At 42.1% G+C, this 18,209-nt stretch overlaps 1 protein-coding gene across 1 annotated transcript in view; it reads right to left on the minus strand.

Annotated features, from left to right (window-relative positions):
* The window catches only part of arhgap35a (Rho GTPase activating protein 35a), a 61,708-nt gene that overhangs the window by 39,228 nt on the left and 4,271 nt on the right, over window positions 1–18,209 (minus strand). The window lies entirely within an intron of this gene.

Below are 18,209 nucleotides of genomic sequence, written 5' to 3' on the forward strand. Positions count from 1 at the left end.
CTGACCACTGCACTGAGATATGAGTCGTCTTTATAAACACAAACTATGTGAACCATACAGCTAGTCTTCTGGAAGGCAAATTTATGGACACACACGTCACTGTATCATGAATGTGTCTGTAGGCAAATTATCCAGCTTCTGCCTTGACAGCATTTTCGCAGAGCTCACTTCTCACACACTGAGGAAAAAAAAAAATCTACATGCCGGCACAGGAGACACCCTTTCATACCGATTCCAAACCAACTACACAAACGCTCACGTAATTATCCAGGCAAATGAAGAGAGAGAAGCCGTTTTTTCTGGTGTGTGTGTAGTCAGATGTACACATGGGTGAATGGCTAGATGTTCTACGCACAGCTTTAAGACATTAATCAAAAGTGTTAACGCTTATTCTCACACATACAGCACGTAAACATCTTAACACCCGTCTCGGATTGTTTCATTCAATCCACATTAACAACAACGCTCGCCCACACTGTCTCTCTGTGCACCAAACATGCAGCGCTTGTGGTATAATAGGAGAACACGCAGCATAAAGACAGCACAAAGGCAGCTGGACCTGACTAGTGACAACACTCCCATTCATCACCAGGCCCCTAGAGACTCCACATCCCTTCACAGTGCCAGCAGTCATCCAAGTACACACACAGGCACAGCGTACAACGGCCCATGTCAGCATCACACCCAATCGAATAGGGTTACGTGTGTGTGTCTGTGTGTGTGTATCCACATATATTATTCATCTGCATGCGAGCACATGAAAGTGTCTCTGCTAGCAAAGATAAGGGGCTTCTTTATTTCAGCCTTTCGCCTGTGTGTGAATGCATGCAAGCATGCATGCGTGTTCTTCCAATTGTCTATTAAACAGACCATTTACAAAAGGGAGAAGTGGAAACATATAGAGATAACAAGAAAGGGGCGCAAAATGGGTTCTGGGACAAGGAACAACAAGATGAGGCAATAATAGAAAAATCACTTAACAGACAGAGGAATAAGAGAATACAGGAACAGGAAGGAAATGAAAGAGAAAGTGAGGCTTGGAGATGGGGAAGAGGGAGCTCAAGGGGGCTTATCGTTGTCGTATTTTCATTTTATCGTATACATCCTTGAATTTTTGCAGAGATTTGCAGGAATCAGACAAGTACAGCCGAAGAAAACACAGTATATTTTGCCATCCTATCCTAGCCTACGGTACTAAGCATTCATCCACCCCATCAGCGCTAACAAGCCAATCCTGTCGGCACTCACAGTGAGCTTTATTTCATCTACAGCACAGTCAGCTTCCACAAAACCAAACATGCATGCTGGCACAGGCACAATGAATTATACCCATACAAAAAACAAAAACAGGAAGAAAGACATGAAAGCAAAAAAAAAATCATCCTTTTTCATACTGAAATGAAAAGATAACCCAAAATTTCTGGGCTCTCTTATCATCCACCATCTGTCTGCACCAGGATGAACACAGTGTTGTCGTCAAACGGGTGGCAGGTGGAGAAGTGGGATGAGGTGCGGTAAGGGAACAGGTGTGGATTTGAAAGCACTACTGAAGCTGCTCCACCTCCATATTCACAGGTGTATTTGTATCCGTAAAATAGCTGGTAGGAATGAGCAAGGTTCACTAAGGAAAATATGGTGGGGCTAAAATTGTGAACCTTGGATAATTAAGCGTTTAACCCCGCCCCCAACTGTTCATTCAAGCGGTTACAAAAACAACTATTGGCAATTGTAGGTACTGCTTAATGTTAAAAATTCACCTGCAATAAGAAGTCATTTTATACAATTTATTACATTTCTGGGCAAATTATAGCCGGCTGCCAAACAGAATGTCTTTGTTAAACTTTCAAATAGATATCTCTTTCTAAAGTTTATCACGGTAAGCACGCTGCAGAAGCGCAGCGCTATTTTGTAGAAGTTCTGCAACCACATTATTCGCCGGGGAACCTGGATCTTATATTTTTCATTTTTAAAAATTATTTAAATCATTCAGCTGATACAGCCTGGTCGCTCCTCTGTTGTGGTGCCATTTCAAAGACCACGCCTATGATCATACTGACCAGTGCAACGATCAGAGCGTTCAACCCCAACTTATAAAGGATGCACAGCTGCAGGTCCCACGGGTTCATACAGATTCTGAATTTGTGCAGTCATTAAAGGTGAAACCTATGGAAAGAGACCCCTTTCCATATTTTACATGAAAAGCTATTAAAGCCCATCACGCATGTATTAAAGTGGTGCAGTGCAGGGATTCTGGGATTTGTCATATTTGAGCACAAAATCTCAGTCTGCTTATGGGTGGAAACAAAAATGGCACGGCAACTGTATGAATAATAACGTGTATTCAAAGATACACACACTTCCACGGGCAGAAAGACACTCATAAGCGCACAAATACCCACAATAGAAAGTCGGTCAGTGAATGGGAGGAGGCAGGCAGACTAGCAGGTGCTGTGTTGGTGGAAGATATGGCTTCTGTCCACCTCAGCATTTCTAAACACTCAGTTATCTTCCCTCTCCACAGGAGAAGAGGTCATTTCTTTATTCCTTTCTCCTCTGCATCACACTCCTTTCCTCATTTCTGCTTTTCCCCTTTGCTCCAGCCTTCTCTCCTGACTCATTTATCTACTCTCCACCTCTCTTTTTACATCCTTCCCTCATAGCCTTTATCTTTTTTCAGCATTTTCCTGCTTTTCCTTTTCCACTCCACCCTTCTCCTCTCCATCCCCTCCTTCCTCTGCTCCTTGTCGTCTGCTGCGCTCTCAGTGGAACAGTCCATTCAGCAACAAAACAAAGCTGCCTACAGCATCACACACAGGCTAATCAAGCAAAACAGAATGCAGCAGCCCTCAGATCCACTCAACAGTACCATGATACTGGCCGGCAAAGAGACCAATTCAGGGGGAGGGAGAAGACAGGTTTACCTCATCAGGAGAAGATGAAGGAGGATGCACAGGGACAATAACGTTAATGTCATCTGTTACATTTTTACAGCTTATAAGAGCTGAAAGTAATTTCCATACTAGAGGATTTGGCAGTGTTTGCCTTTGCTTCATCTAAATGAATGCAAATATACTCCAGCACCCGTAAGAGAGAGTGAAGAGAATGAGTTTGACAGTGCAAATGACCATGAGCATTATAGGTTAAGATGAGGTAAGATGAGGTGGGAAGGAGGGCTAAAGGAGGATATGGAGGAGAGGCAGAAAGATAATGGGGTGAAGAAAATTCTCTGACAGGTCATCGACAGTGAAGCAGAGCATTCATGACGATGATGAAACCCAACAATGGTCAGCTGCAATCTCCTCCTGGACAGAGGATGAGCGTTTACAAGCTAGCACGGCAGCCACTCCTCTGTGGGAGGGTGTGTGGTGGTGGAGGGAACAACTGCTGTTCAGCTTCAGTAAAAATAAAGAAGCTGGTATTGCAAGATATGAAGATAGGAGAAATATGTAAACTTGCCAAAGCAGCGACTAGAGGCTGCATCAAAAGCTGATGTATTAACGAACCCTATTTAAAGCTATGTGGATGGGTGGATGAGGGATCACTCACATAGCTACAGATAAACGTTCACATATATTGAAGAGCAGACTCTTCTGCCATGGTGGGATTACGGAAGAGAAGTGTTGTCATTAACATGCAAACATCCTCTTTTTACTGGAGGGGGACAGAAAAACAAGGGCAGGCTGTTTGAAAGTGCTGCACGGGTTGAAAATTAAAAGAAGCCTAACTTGTTAAAGCCCTTGCCACACCTGCCAAGCTTGCTCACTTTTCTATTTTTAGACAAAGCAACAATTACTGCCTCATTACATTTTCTGGTTTATGCACCTTGTCCTTTATGAACTTTATCGCACATCTGTCAATTTAGATAAGAAGCTCGTTTGCATGGATAGGAATATAGAGTTCTTAGGCCCTGAACTGTCTTTAATATTCAGTATTTCTCAAAGCAGAGGATACTATATTCACCATTTGTGTTTTATTACCATTCACAGTAGAATCTCACCAGCCGTGTAGCTGCTGTAAACTGTCACATTATCCCTCTCTCATCTTGACTTACTGCTACTAGGAAACCTATCCTGCAAAAGTACACCCAAAGGCTACTACACAGCTGATAGCTGCTACATGGAGAGAAATCAGCAAATACTATAGAGTATGTATCACACGTCAAAAACACATGTATGCATTTGCAAAACTTCCCTTCCAAGATGTAGACAGGACAAGCACAAGCTTGATAAACCACAAATAAGCCAGATGAAAACGCCTGACACTCTTCTGAAAACATCCTGCTGGGAGCGTTTGAGAGCACTCTGGAAGCTGTGATGCCTTAATTGCTACGATACAAAAATGTCTAAAGAAGAAATATGTTGCAAGTACCCGTTTCTACCTGAATGCTGCTTAACTGGTAGACCCACGGAACAAAATGAACAACGTGTTCCTCCAAGCATTATTTTTCATAACACAATTGCGGCAGTTTGGGGATGTCATTTGGTACAGACAGACCAGCAGCAGTAACTTCTCCTCAAATGCTGTTAAGTGCTTAGAAGTAGGGCCTAATAGTTGGTTGTGTACACTTTGTCCCACCCCTCCTGTACTGTGAGGCCAGGTAAAAAGTGATTGTAACAAATGGTGCGTTCTACCCAGACTTTAACTTTCTTTTAGCCCTGTAGAGGTGTTGACCTGTGAATGTTCAGCCATCCATTTGGATAGGAAAGACATACAGTGCTCACAATGGAAAAGACACTCAGTGCTTCGTCACACTTCTGATGTTTTAGCATCTTGTAAAAATGCAGGATGGCGGCCTTAAAAAGAAAAAACAATGCTTTGGTGTATAGGCTTTTTAAAGTGCCAGGAACAGGAACGTTCCTTCGATGCGTTTTGAAGTCACAGCTGGAGTCAGCAAATTAGTTGGAAATTTTTGTGATTATCTATCCTAACAGTAGTCTAGGTGTAGATGGAAAGAAGAGCCACAAGACCGAGCCCAAAAAAAAGAGCAGGCATCAGTGAAAACACATATGACAGGGTAAAGCTGCTAAAGCGGCTAAAGCAGCTTAAACAGTGTGCCGTACATGAGATTTGCCAATTGGATGTATAGAAAAAGTATCAACAACTCCAATGGTTGGTTTGCGATATTGAAATATAAGTATATAGATGAATTTATGGGGGGTTAATATCCATTTATAATATTTCTTTCTGAGGTTCACCGTGTGACCTTTTTATTTCTTCTGAGGATATCCTGCTGATGCTTGATGGGAACAATTCAGTGCTCCAAAGAAACTATGCTGATAATGGGCAAGTTATTTGTGTTCAAGGTTTAAGGTTGTCCCGTAGGCAGAATGTTTGGGTGGGATTGAAGTGTTAAAAGGAAAGAGTGGGATGGTAGGGAGGAAGAGAGAGCAGAGTGTGCTGCGAGGAGGAGGAGGAAGGACGATGGTAGGCAGCAGATAGGACGGCGCAGCGATGAGACGGAGAAGCACGGGTGATGGTGTGGAGCAGTGGAGACTGTGATGGCAGGATGGGATTTGAGTCTTAACTTCATTAGTTCCGCCTCAGTCTGGGGTCTGTAGATTATGTCTAATTAAGCAGCTTAACATGGCTTAAAAAGCACCACACAGAAAGCACAAGAGCCTTATCTGTCAACCTGCTCAAACGATTCTCCGCTTCTCCTTTCATTCCCGTGGCAGGCTAACATAAATTCTCTTTGCATGGCCTTTATGCTAGAGAGATTAGAGGCTCCAACATCGGTGCGAGCTGGATAGCTAACAGCTGCAGCGATAGCAGTGTGGGCTGTGGAAACAGGGAGAGAGCTTGTGCGGTGAGGAGCGGGGAGACAGAGGGGCAGGCAGATGCTTCCTTTCAGACTGTGGGGAGAGACAGTCGATAAAAAGGGTGGGGTTCAGCGAACAGGAGTCATCCTGAGTCCTGTCATTCTAATCTGCGTTAGTACTCCAGTAAGAATTAAGCCAGTCTGCACACTATTAGGTGTAATAAGACATAACTATTACCCTGCAAGTGTAGTCCAGGCGACACCCTAAAATTACAGGTGACTTGTTGCCTTACTGCAGTAAGGCAAAAAGAGCAACATTGCCTACAAAATGCACACTTATTACTTATATTTTGCTTTGAGAGCATAGATATGTTGGCTGCAACAGCCTTATATAAGATAATATTCTATTAGTGGTAGCAGCTGTGAGCTGTAGGGTGGGTAGTTCAACTCTGGCTTCTTGACTGGCATAAAAGTTTAAATTAACAAAAAAAGTCAAAGCATAAAGCATAAAAATGTATATGATACACAATTTATCAACACACTTGTAAACTAACAATAATTTGAAAATATAACATTTAGATGGACATACATATTTATGATATGGAGTTAATCTAATCTGGTTGCTCCCTAGCAGCGGCATATTGCCAGGTGTACTGCTCTTCTCCTCTCATTAGCTATAGCTTTTTCTTCCTGACCCTGTCTTTGCATCTCCTCGGGACGAGCCCTTCGAGTCTTTCAAAATACTTCGCAAAATTAATCTGGACTGAAGGATCAAACATTCTGTGTTAAGGTCAAAGAATTAACATTACCGCTATCCACTTTCACAAGCAGCAATACTGACTAGAAGCTATGGGCATAAACAATCCAGGTGTAGCTTAACATTAATATACACAATGCTCTGCAAAGGTCTTCTGCCACCCCTCATTTTATTTTATATTTTGCTTCCAAGGAATCAGACCTTCTTGCAATTTTTTAAAATGGCCTTGAACAACAGTTCTTTGGTCTTTTGGAAGGTCTTTTAAACTTATTTTCAGTCCAGTCTTTGTACCTGACCATTTTCAGAGAACCGTTTCACCAAATGGAGGAATGTTTTGCCAAAGCCTTATCAGAAATTGTTTCAGTGGAAGTGTGGATGTCAAAAAAGCCATTCTTCAGAAAAGAAAACAGGGTGAAAAGTCTAAAGTATGCCAAATTACACAAAAACTGGAAGGAAAATGAGTCCCAACAGGTTTTATAGAGTGATGAATTTAAATTGGAATTTTTTGGCTCAGATCATAGTCAATAAATAGGGAGAAGTTCAGGAAAGAGTTACAACAGCTAGTCTGTAAAACACAGCAGAGGGTCTGTCATCATTTGAGGTTGCATTTCTGATTTTGATCCACCATGCAATACCATCTAGAAAGCATCAGATTGGCAACAGATTAATTTGCCAGATTCATAGAAATTATCCCAAACACACTGGCAATGCAGTAAAAGCATACCTGGACAGAAGAAAATGTAAGAGAAGAAATAATCCTGAAGACTACTTAAAGAAATTACAAGACAGCTGCCTAAGAGAGTTCAGGCTGTGTTGAAGAATAAATGTGATCATACTAAATATCGACTTACACGCTCCCTTGAACTGTGAAAACTCTTTTTGCCTTATATTCTGAATTTGTGTGTGTTATTTCAATAATTCTGCACCTGTTTTCCATCTTGAACACCTGGATAACTATTGCTCAATACCGCTCCTGGAAGCAAAATATATGATACATATACAAATATATATATATGATAGGCAACTCAACACGTTTCCCCAGTACTGTACATATACTTTTATCATTACTGTTTCTTATATCCTTCCAGTCGGAGTAATATTGACTTGAATGCATCAGTTAAATCTGTAGACAGCTTCGGGATACTGTAACAACACTTAGTGTCTTGCGTTTTTCCATTTAGGAATTTAGCAGCCTTCCCTGCAGGACAAAGTCAACAATCCTTCCTCTTGATCATTGCCACCAAATTTATGTAAACTTCGGCCGACTCAGGAGAAGTTCCAAGAGAAAATTGAGTAAATGATAAGAATTATTTATTGCAGCCATAATGCATCTGCGATGTTAACTGTGCTCTCGCCCTCATCTTGGACTCAACTGGTGACCGCGTACAATTGTTTGTGCAACAGCAATGTCCACACGTCAAGAAATGTGTGTTTACCCCCAACACAAAGGCACCAAAGACAAATTCCTTCAGATGATTAGAGTTTTGGCATTCCTTGTAAAGTGCTTATCTTGCAAATGATCAAAGCCAGTGTATGATTCAAAACTTCTACTTTAACCGCAAACACTCATAAAACAGTTACAAAACAGTGGGTTGAGTTATTGTGAATCGTGTTTAGTGAAACACGTCATGCTAACAGTATAGCCAAAAAAAAAATCTCATCATAAAAGAGGGAGTTTTAAATATTCCAAAATTAAAACGTACAGGTATGGCATTCTGTTCAAGAAGTATTTGTAATGTATTTCTACTAATGGCAAAACATTGTATTATGTAAGGGTAAAAACCAGCACCAGCAGGTTAGGTAGTACTTTGTACCAAGATGGTATGAGTCACTGCAGCATACAGTTTGCCTTCCGTCTGACATAAGAGGAAAAAAAGAAGTATAAACAGTAAACAAAACAATTGCAGAAGCTCTTGACAAGCGACAATTAGAAAGCAGGATGGCCATTTGTTTTTAGCCACAGCACAGACCATTATTCTTTCTAGCTGCACTTATGCTTCCTCGCTTATGACGTCACAGCCACCGGCATTAAGAGACACTGAGGCCTGGTCCCCAAAGCAAGCTGAGATCATGTAGTCTATCCTGCAGTGCATTTTGGATCATTTCTATGCTATGACAGTGTCTCTCAGTGTCTTTGACAGTGATTTAAGCACTCTCTGAGTGAGTATTAAAACACAAATAATGCATCTATAATGCTGAATTGGCTTCAGTAGCTCAGAGATATTCAACAGAAACAACAGTGATCACTCCCACGGCAGCATTTTCTACAAATCTCCCTTTTAAATTGAAATGTGCTCGCGTGTGGCGTCTCCACCTTTCACCATACGCCACCTGCAAATTGTCAAGACAGAGAATCATCACAGAAACTATGGTACTTTGTGACATCAGACATGCCTGGCTACCATATGTCACTACAGAGCAGAAGAATGCTGGCAGTTTCACACAACTGAGGAGGAGTTAGACTGAGCTGTAACAAAACACAGGAGGTCACTTGGAGTTTGGCTTCGCTCAGCTTTTCATGCCAAGCAACATTCCCCACCTCAGGCAAGAGTGCACCCACACAGCAGGCTACAGGTAGACAAAAACACTCCCTTGTTTTTTCAATATCCTTCTCCCTCCCTAATCTTCTTTATTCCTGTGATATCTTTTGTGACACAGGTATGCAAAACTAAATCCATATGCATAAAACAGTTCCCCTCTAATCCGCAAACACCCTTCTTCAGGATGTACTGTATTATCATGTGCAATTTCACACACACTGAGAGGCAAGATGGCTGCTCTCAAAACTGGTCCATCTTGTTAACACGCATGAACACACCAGGGAATAGGGGAAACTGTTCACAGGGACTGTAATGTGCCGATGTCAATGAGTAGCCTCGGAGCAAAACTCACAGTGCGTCTCTTTCTGACACCAGCTCATCTAATTCACTCCAGGTGTGAGGCCCACTGGCACAGAAAATCAGGCGTAATGTGCAGACGCACAAACAGGTGTGCATCGTGAGGTGTTCGAGTTTGGAAAAGTGAAAGGGAAAAGAAAAGAGGAGAAGAGAAGAGAAGAAAAAACACAAAGTAGTGGACAACTGTGAAGGGAACAGGAGAGTTAGACGGCGATAAAAAGATAAAGTCAGAGCCTGACTGACGTACTGAAGAGAAAGAGTGTGGGACTTGGAATAGAGGGAGAGATGAAGAGAGAGCTGCTATCTGATAGAAGGGATTTGCCCTTCCCTGGAACAGTAATTTACTAAAGCCATTCTACAGAGACCCATCAGTGGCGATCTGCTGGCAGATTAGACGACAAAACCTCATCCCTCGCTTTCCCTCCAGCCAATCAGCGCCAGGCAGCGAGCAGAGGGTAGAGGATGAAGGGAGGACAGTGAAGAGGAGGGGCAAAATTTCCTGTCACTGTTGAAATCGGGGAGGTCACAAACACAATGGTACTCACAACACATGCACGCAGAATACATACAGGAGATTGAATTGGGCTCAGAGCTGTTGTGATTGCATTTTACCATCCTCGGGATAGAGCAGGTAACACTGTTTGGTTGCAAAAGCTGGGGATTTGTCATTTATAATCAGTTTTATGCTCTTGTTTCCCCTGAACTCACTTTTCCTTTTTTGCAGTTCGTATCATGCCCCAAAGGCCCTCGAAGCATTCCGCTGCTGTATCAGTCCAGTCACTCGCCGTCCAGCGCTAACCTAGCTCTCTCCGACTGCCTCCTCCCCATCCCACTTCACATGCACTGCAGAGGTTGTCAAGTGTGCCCCATCTGTGCAAGCAGTGGGAACTGTTTACAATGGTACATCATCAGTGAGACCCAGGAGCAACACCCCACGCACTAGTAGAGCTCTCACAACCACCGCTCAAGTGTTTAGCACATGATGTTAAATATTATACACCTTCTGAACAAGTCAGTGACCCAGCATTAATGAATGCAAACTCTGCATGAAAAGCTGGGAAAACTCCCGCTGCAAGAACACAAACTTCTTTTACACCCTTGTAGCAAAAAACAAAGAAATTCTGAAAAAAATGAATGCAAATGCAGCAAAACTGCGATTTAAACTTAAATCTGGAAAACTGGTGGTGTGCCAAGTATTTCCAACAGCTCCAACATACGTCTATGCACAAATGCTCATGACTGAGCCCCTCTTGGCAATAGACATCCTGTGTCTCCCTCTTTAGCACTGACGTGATCAAAACAAAACAAAAGCGAGCTGTTCCTTCCCCTCTCTACCATCACCGTTTCCCGTCTGGAGCTGCTGCCCAACCTCACAGGACCCCTAAAGACCCCTGAATTCCCTGAGGAAAGGGCTGACATCACCCACCCATGTCTCCTGTTAACTATAACCTCTGAAGGAACAGGCACGACTGGAAGGAACAGCGGAAAAGGCAAGGCCTTAAATGGAAGCTCAGCTTTGCAGTCTAAAAGCTGCATGTGAACAGTCAGAGTGGCAAGATTTCCTACAGCCTAAATCACGATGTTCAAACACCGGGAGACCTCAGACAGAGAGGTGTATTTACAGAGTTGTGAAGCGAAAACTGAAAAGTTGTGGATGGGACTCTTACTGAAATAGGGTTGCTTATGGTCTAACACTTGCTCGAGGAACACCTCGAATCATTGTTTAAGGGCAGGTTAAACTAGTCTTGGGCACTGGTTTGATCCATCAAGAGCTCCTAAACAAGAACTGCAATCAAAACATGAAAGAATCTGACATGTTACGTCAACTCCTAAGCTAATGGATATAATACACTTTGGATCTTCTCCTTGTACAATCATTCTCTTGTTATTTCAGCTTCCAAATCACTTCTTTGTGACTCTAGATCTCTCTAAAGCACATGCATATTTTCACACACACACAAAGAGCAGGTGATAGAGCTGCTCGAGGAACTTTTTTGAATAATTTTTCACTGTTTTTTGTGGTGACAAAACTTCTTCTCGACATGACCCGAAACCTTTCTGGCTCTGTTTAAAATGATTAACTGTTACACTGCACCTTTGAGTAAATCAGGATTACACTGCTCCCTGTTTCTTTCTGTCACAAAAAGTGTTGTAACCCAAACGAGGAATGAGGCGTGACTTCAGTGAATATGGATTCAAGGAAATATAAGCTCAAGTCATGCTGAAACTACGCAGTTAGAGCTGGACTGTAATGGTGGGTGAAATAATAATAATTTAAAAAAATAAACATTAAAATATTGTGCTCTAAAGAAAAAGTCTTACTTAGAGTCATGTGGCATGTGCACAAAACTGTAGCACATGGTGTAAAACGCTATTGCGTAATGTAACAGATGCTGTTTCTATTCTGTTGTAGTCTTAAAGTCTCAACATGGACATACCACTAATGTTACCTTCTGGTTAACCTAAAGCCTTACTGTTGGCATGCCCACAAAGTACTTGCATAGATAGAGCATTTGTGAGCTGAAAATTGTAACTGTAAAAGTGCCCATCAGCGTTTGTAATGCTTAAAGTGTCACAGGTGTGTTTTATGGAGGAAACAGAACTGAATCCACAATCGCTGGTGGATGAGCACGCCATTAGTCATTCAGAGTCGTTAGTGATTAACTGCTTTGCCTCGTGGTGTGGCTGCAGGACTTAAAGCATAAGAGCCTGCATGAATAAACATGAATAAACTGTTTTGTGTTTTTGTGCAGGAGTAACGGTAGCTACACATAAGCTTGAGAGGCATCTTCACTCTTTGTTGGGATCAACGTAAAATTGAGTTATAAGCCACAGAAAATTCACAAATACTGAAATACTATATTAATATGCTATGATCTGATCCTTCATTTTTGCACTACATTGGAAACCTCAATTCAATTACACATTCACACAAACAGTGTTCTTAAAACGCCTTTTTAAACATTTAGTAAGTGTTAATCTTTAATTCATTGTTAAGGGCACATGTAAATGTCCTTTTACTAGTTGCGGTCTACACAGTGCGTGGAAAAACAGTCGTGTGTGGCTCTGGCAAGGCTTAGCCAATTCAGGGAAAATGACTCAGTTAGGCTTGAACACTTGAAATGCAGGATCCACACCGACTAAACTACAAATGCAAAAGCCAGTTTCACTGTTGCACAAGATCTTAGAAATCTGAAACCCTTGAAATAGAAGCTAAATACCTGGTGTTTTTCTTTAATGGATGCAATCGTTTGTAAATGCCGAATTTCAATTGCATTTGATTTGAAAGGTCACATACACCTGTGCAAATGGTGACAATTAAGATATTCAGCCCAATCTGAATGCTGCATCTCTTCTTTTCAGTACACATGCCTTATTCTCTCCTTTTCCCACTCAAATGCCAACATCTTATATTCATCTTTTCCACCAAAAATATGTTTTGGGGTTGGTTTTTTTTTGGAAATCACATGGATTTAAGCTACAGGAAACCAACCCGTCAACAACAAACTGCATTCACAGCAACATTTTCCCACAAAGGTCTGCAGTGTCTTCTCCTTGACGGATGTAAGCTGCGCTTTGGTGAGGCCATCTTTCTCTCCGAAGAACCTTCGAACCAAAAACAGCAACTTCGAACAAACAAAATGTTTACATTCTTCACCCATGTTTTCTTTACCTTTATCGTCACAACAGCCATGCAAGTCAGTAAAGCAACAAAGAAGATGCACGAGTTAAGTTTTTGGTTTGTAATGATTCACAAAATTGAAAGGAGACGTTTTCCTTTTAAAACCACTGCACTCCCTCCCTTCTGTGATTCATAAAGTTAACGTCAGTAGGTTAATCTTAAACTAGATGCATGATTTCACACTGCTGTTTCAAGCATAGTTTCACTTCAACTACACTTCGTTTATTCACTGTAAACTGACTTCGACATGGTTTCAAATTTTTGGGTAATTTGTGGGAAATTCCCCGCAACTCCCTCAGCTGATTCTAAAAAATAATTTAAAAAAACAACCCACAATTTCAAATAACTGATGGGGAAGTGACACGGATTACTCCAGTTCTTGTCAGGAATGTTAGAAAATGGTGGATCAGGAGCTGCTGGAGCACTCCAACAGGAAATGAACTCTGACATAAGAGCTATGGACCTTGGGGCCTCTACTGCATCCTGGGAAATTATGGCACTGAGACGAGAAATGACCCATGTCACCACCAGGAAACCCCAACTCAGAAAGATCCATGTGCAATCCTCTAAAATGGCACAGTAGCTATATTAATGACTGTTAAGTGAGGGTGCTTTCAGAAGCACAAAGAGGAGTAAACACAAAAATAAACAACACCAATCAGTATTTAGTTTGACTACTCTTTACTTTTAAACAGCGCTGTTTCTCCTTGGTATACATGTATGTAGCGTTTAAAGGTTGCGGGGTCAATTTTTCCAAGTATCTTGGGAAACTTCAAGTTCTTCTGTGGTTAATCCTGTCTCAGTAGCTTCAGCCTCATCATGTAATCCTAAAGTAACTCCATGGTGTTGAGCTCCAGATACTGTGACGCCTCCAACATAAGTGTCAATACTGAAAATCTGTAATTCTGTATGGTTGGATGGTTGGGATTACTGTTTCACCCTTCTGATTAAATTTGGCACAGATAAGTCAACTTCCTTTGCTGGGACTGCCTGACGGATGCATCTAAAATGTCTAGAAGTTTTAAAGAGTACTGCGCGTCAGGGTAGCCCTTCCGGAAATCCCCTAGATTAAAGCATTTCACGTGATTCATCACAGGGTTTTTTTTTTATTAAGCACACGTGTATGTGTGTTTGCCTAACAACAGTAACAATCAGAGTAGGACGGTCACAACCAGGTCAGCACAAAGTGTTGCAGACTGGTGGAAATCATGATCTGTCTTTAATGCAGATCAACCAACCAGCGTCACAACAAAGACAGCCAACAACAGAAAGAAAGGGAGTGGGCAGAAAGAAAGCACAGCCTGTGATGAGGACAGCATAACAGAGTATCGGGCAGCCTAGGTTCCTTTAAACAAGTGGTATGGCTGTGGGTTGAACCTAGAGAGAGCCTATTCACAGCTTTGTCTATATGCTATAGCTGTGGGAGCAGTGTGAAAAACAAAACTCTCCACCGGAGCCACTGTCTGTGCTTCTCTTGTTGCTTTTTTGATCTTTGGTATCATTTCTAACTTCTCCCCTTCGCAGTTCCCTTCTTTCCTGCTTAAACCCACTTTTCAAACAATCACATGTGACCTACGCACTGTATCATCCACATCGGACTACGCGCTCTTAGTTTTATTGGCAGCCTGTGCACAGGGACATCAGTGTAGGCTGAAATCCCCAAATCCTTCCACTCTGTGAAGTCAAATACCTGAACAGACGGACACAAGCACGCTACAGTGGATCCCACTCTAGGTGTGTCTCCTCTATTATTAAAATAAATATTCACTGAAGTCGCCATCAGCCGTCACTTTCTGTTTAATGGCAGTTTTCCAAACCGTGAGACAATAGCATGGGCATCATTAGATAAGTGGTGGCTGGATGACAGGCGGTGCCGCTGCGATCGATAACGGCAGGCACAGCCATCCGCGGGCTGAGCGGTGCTTACTCATCAGCCTTGGGCACACATGAGCCCAGGCTTGGGCCAAAAACTGGGACAAAGCCAGATAAGGGATGTGGAGGTGTCAGGGGCTCACTGCCTGTGATAACAAATGGCTATGAAAAGCCACCTTATCTTCTCACCTTAAAGAGGATATGATGTCCGTTGTCACATAGCTGCCGAATGGCCAGAACCACGCTGACAGTTATGTTATGAGCGTGAGGAAAGGTTAGCTGCTGTTGCTCTCATTGCGTGTACATAAAGTAGTGTACATGTTTCTTTTCCCCACACAGTTTCAGTGCCCTTATTACTCAAAACAACCAATTCTGAAACATTTTGAGTCAAGCTGGATCAAACACGAATACTAACCACTAACAGCCAGGTAATGATTTGCACATGTTAAAATGCCTTTGGCAAGATACAACTTCAGAATACCTAATCACAACATTGAAAAACATGTCCCCTCTCCAGATACAAGGTTTTTTTGTGCAGCCATGTATATGCAGGAGAGAGACAGCGTCAGCACGTATTCACGGTGGAGATGCCAAAGGCCGCCACAGTGCCGGCCAGATCCCCCTGAAGTGGTATCTGAAGCAAACGTCTAGTGACAAGGTGGTGCCCTTCCTGTGTCCTTAACCGTGGCTCAGACGACCACTGCGCTGCTCTCCAAGGGCAAGAAAATCCAGTGATGGAGGGCGCCATGGGAACAGAAATAAACAAAAACATTCTGTGAAAACTAAAAAAAAACCAAACAAAAAAAAAACAGGAGAGAAAAGAGGAAGCAAAGGAGCAGCGTAAGCAATCTACACAACTCATAAATGAAAAACTTCCAGTGAGCCTCTTTTTGAGGCCTCTGGTTGTCTGGGTCTGCAAGCCCTTTTCTCCCCTCGCTCTCCTCTCAACTCCTGTCCCTCTCCTTTTTCTCCAATGCTTATCAGTCTGTGATTAAAGCTGCCAACCTTAATTAGAATATTTCCGAAACAGAACACTTCTCAGCCTCCCGCTCTCCACCTCTCCTCTGTCTGAGCATCGCAGGTGTATGCCGACACCGCCAATAAAGTTGTCAGGCCTCCAGGCAGAAGCAGCATGTAATAGACGTCACAATAAACAGACATCAAGTCGGGATAATGCAAACTAAACCTCATGTTGTAGCAGCATCAACATCATTATCTAAGAGAATTAACAAACCTAAAGCAGGTGTTTTTTGGGGGTTTTTTTTGACCACGCACAAATCTAAACCCAATTACAGCTTCACCATCTCATTTCCTACCTCCGCACACAGTCTCCTGTTTGTACACTGCCAAACACTAAAATAATTTCTGCACTACATTCAACTAACCACCCAATCTAATTATTGCTAATAATGAGTTAAAATGAAATAAAAAGCAAACAGCTGAGGTGAGGAGCTGAGGTGCGGATTCTAGTTATTGCTTTGTGTTTTGAGTTGCAATATTATGGCTGACAGAAAGAGCTTCCAGCCAGTCTTCACAGATAACAGCCCAACCTCAAAGTTTTTTGAAATACACAAGTTGCTGTTACACAAACCTCTTTTCCCCCTCCTTTCCCAGTGAATTTAATCCAACTGGTGATGCTCAGAGGGCTCCACCGCTAAACAATAAGACTGCAGAGAGAACATGCCGTTAAAATGAAATGTTCGAAAAATCCAGCCCTCTAACGCTCTCTACTTTCACAAAAGATGGACATACAACAAGTTGTATCAGAATACAGAAAACTATTGCTTCACTTAAAAAAAATAATAAAAATGTTTACCACCCACAGCACATGCCACGACTTAGGACAGCAAGTACAAGCAGAAAGTTTTAAAACTCGTAAGCAAACAGAGCTAGAAAAAAAAAGAAAAAAGATAACGCCTCTTGATGATATACTTAATAGTGAAAGTACAGTTTAGATCTTGTGATTATAGTTTAAGTAGCTTCCTTTAGCTGCTCCTTTATTTGCAAGGAGTCACCACAGCGGATGGATTGACATGTTTGCTTTGGCTGGATGCCCTTCCTGAAGCAGCCCTCCCAGGGATTTGTGTCTCCTCCCAGCACTGAACCAGGGACCTTTCACATGTTAGGAGAATGTGTTAACCACCGCACTATACACCCACTTATACTGATACAGATTTTTCATTTATCTCTTTCATCAAATGAGGTTACCACAACCTAAAAAAAAAGTTTAACTAATTTACTTCTCAAGAACGTTTCAGACACTCCCTCTTGGGACTGTCCAGTGTAGACTAAACCTGACAAGCAGGTGCTGGCTGGTCGTTGCTTTTCATGATCATACTTGGTACAATCTGCAGTTGCTCTCGTCCAGCCTGCTTTAACAAGACCACTAACATGATGACGTCAGACTCACATTGAAACAATAAGAACAACTGGAGTGAGCCAAGTCTGCAAAACAGCTCCAGTTAAATCAAAAAGACTTTAACTTAAAAAAGACAGACAATCTTTCACTAAAACTATTTTATACTGAATATATGGATTAAATATTTAAGTTAGTAGATTTTTTTTTAATAATACATGTACACATGCTACTGTCTTTGTGCTTGGAGCACTGACGTTTTAAGTACTACTGAATGAGGCTCAATTCTAATTTGGCTTTTCGGTAGTACTAGTTCAAAAGCAGGGTCTGTGTTAAAACTTGTCTATATCTCTCCAGAACAGTCATGACAGCTGATTGGTCAGGATTTGATCTTTTTTTCTACTACCATACTGGATTTTTTCTAACAAACAGCCAATCTTTCTTCCCATTTTGCCACCATTCTTCCTTAAAAGAAGAATGAAACTGGCTCCATTGTTGCCACTTTCTAACTCCTACCCTCACCTTTGACCCTCAGCTCTCCTCTTCTCCACCCTATCCACTCCTTTTGGCCTTCCATCCCCATCCCCCTTGCATAAACACATGACCAGGCATCTTGAGTGGACTTCCTTCAGGAAATTCAGGACCACCACCGGGGGGAGAAGCTCCAGAAAAAAAAAAAAAAGTCAAACAATGACAAACACAGACTTCTCCTGCTCACTCCAGCCCAATTTTGGCTATAACGCATTAGGACTTGCGAATGAGATGAGGGCTAGGTCAGCACGACAGGTTAAGACAAAAATGAAAACCGAGTGTTGCTTTAGTGTGGGAAATGAGTGTGAGCGTGTGAGCGTGTATGCATCCACAGATTGCAAACATGCTCAGAGTTA

This window comes from Pelmatolapia mariae, linkage group LG14 (genome assembly GCF_036321145.2).
Source record: "Pelmatolapia mariae isolate MD_Pm_ZW linkage group LG14, Pm_UMD_F_2, whole genome shotgun sequence".
NCBI lineage: Eukaryota > Metazoa > Chordata > Actinopteri > Cichliformes > Cichlidae > Pelmatolapia > Pelmatolapia mariae.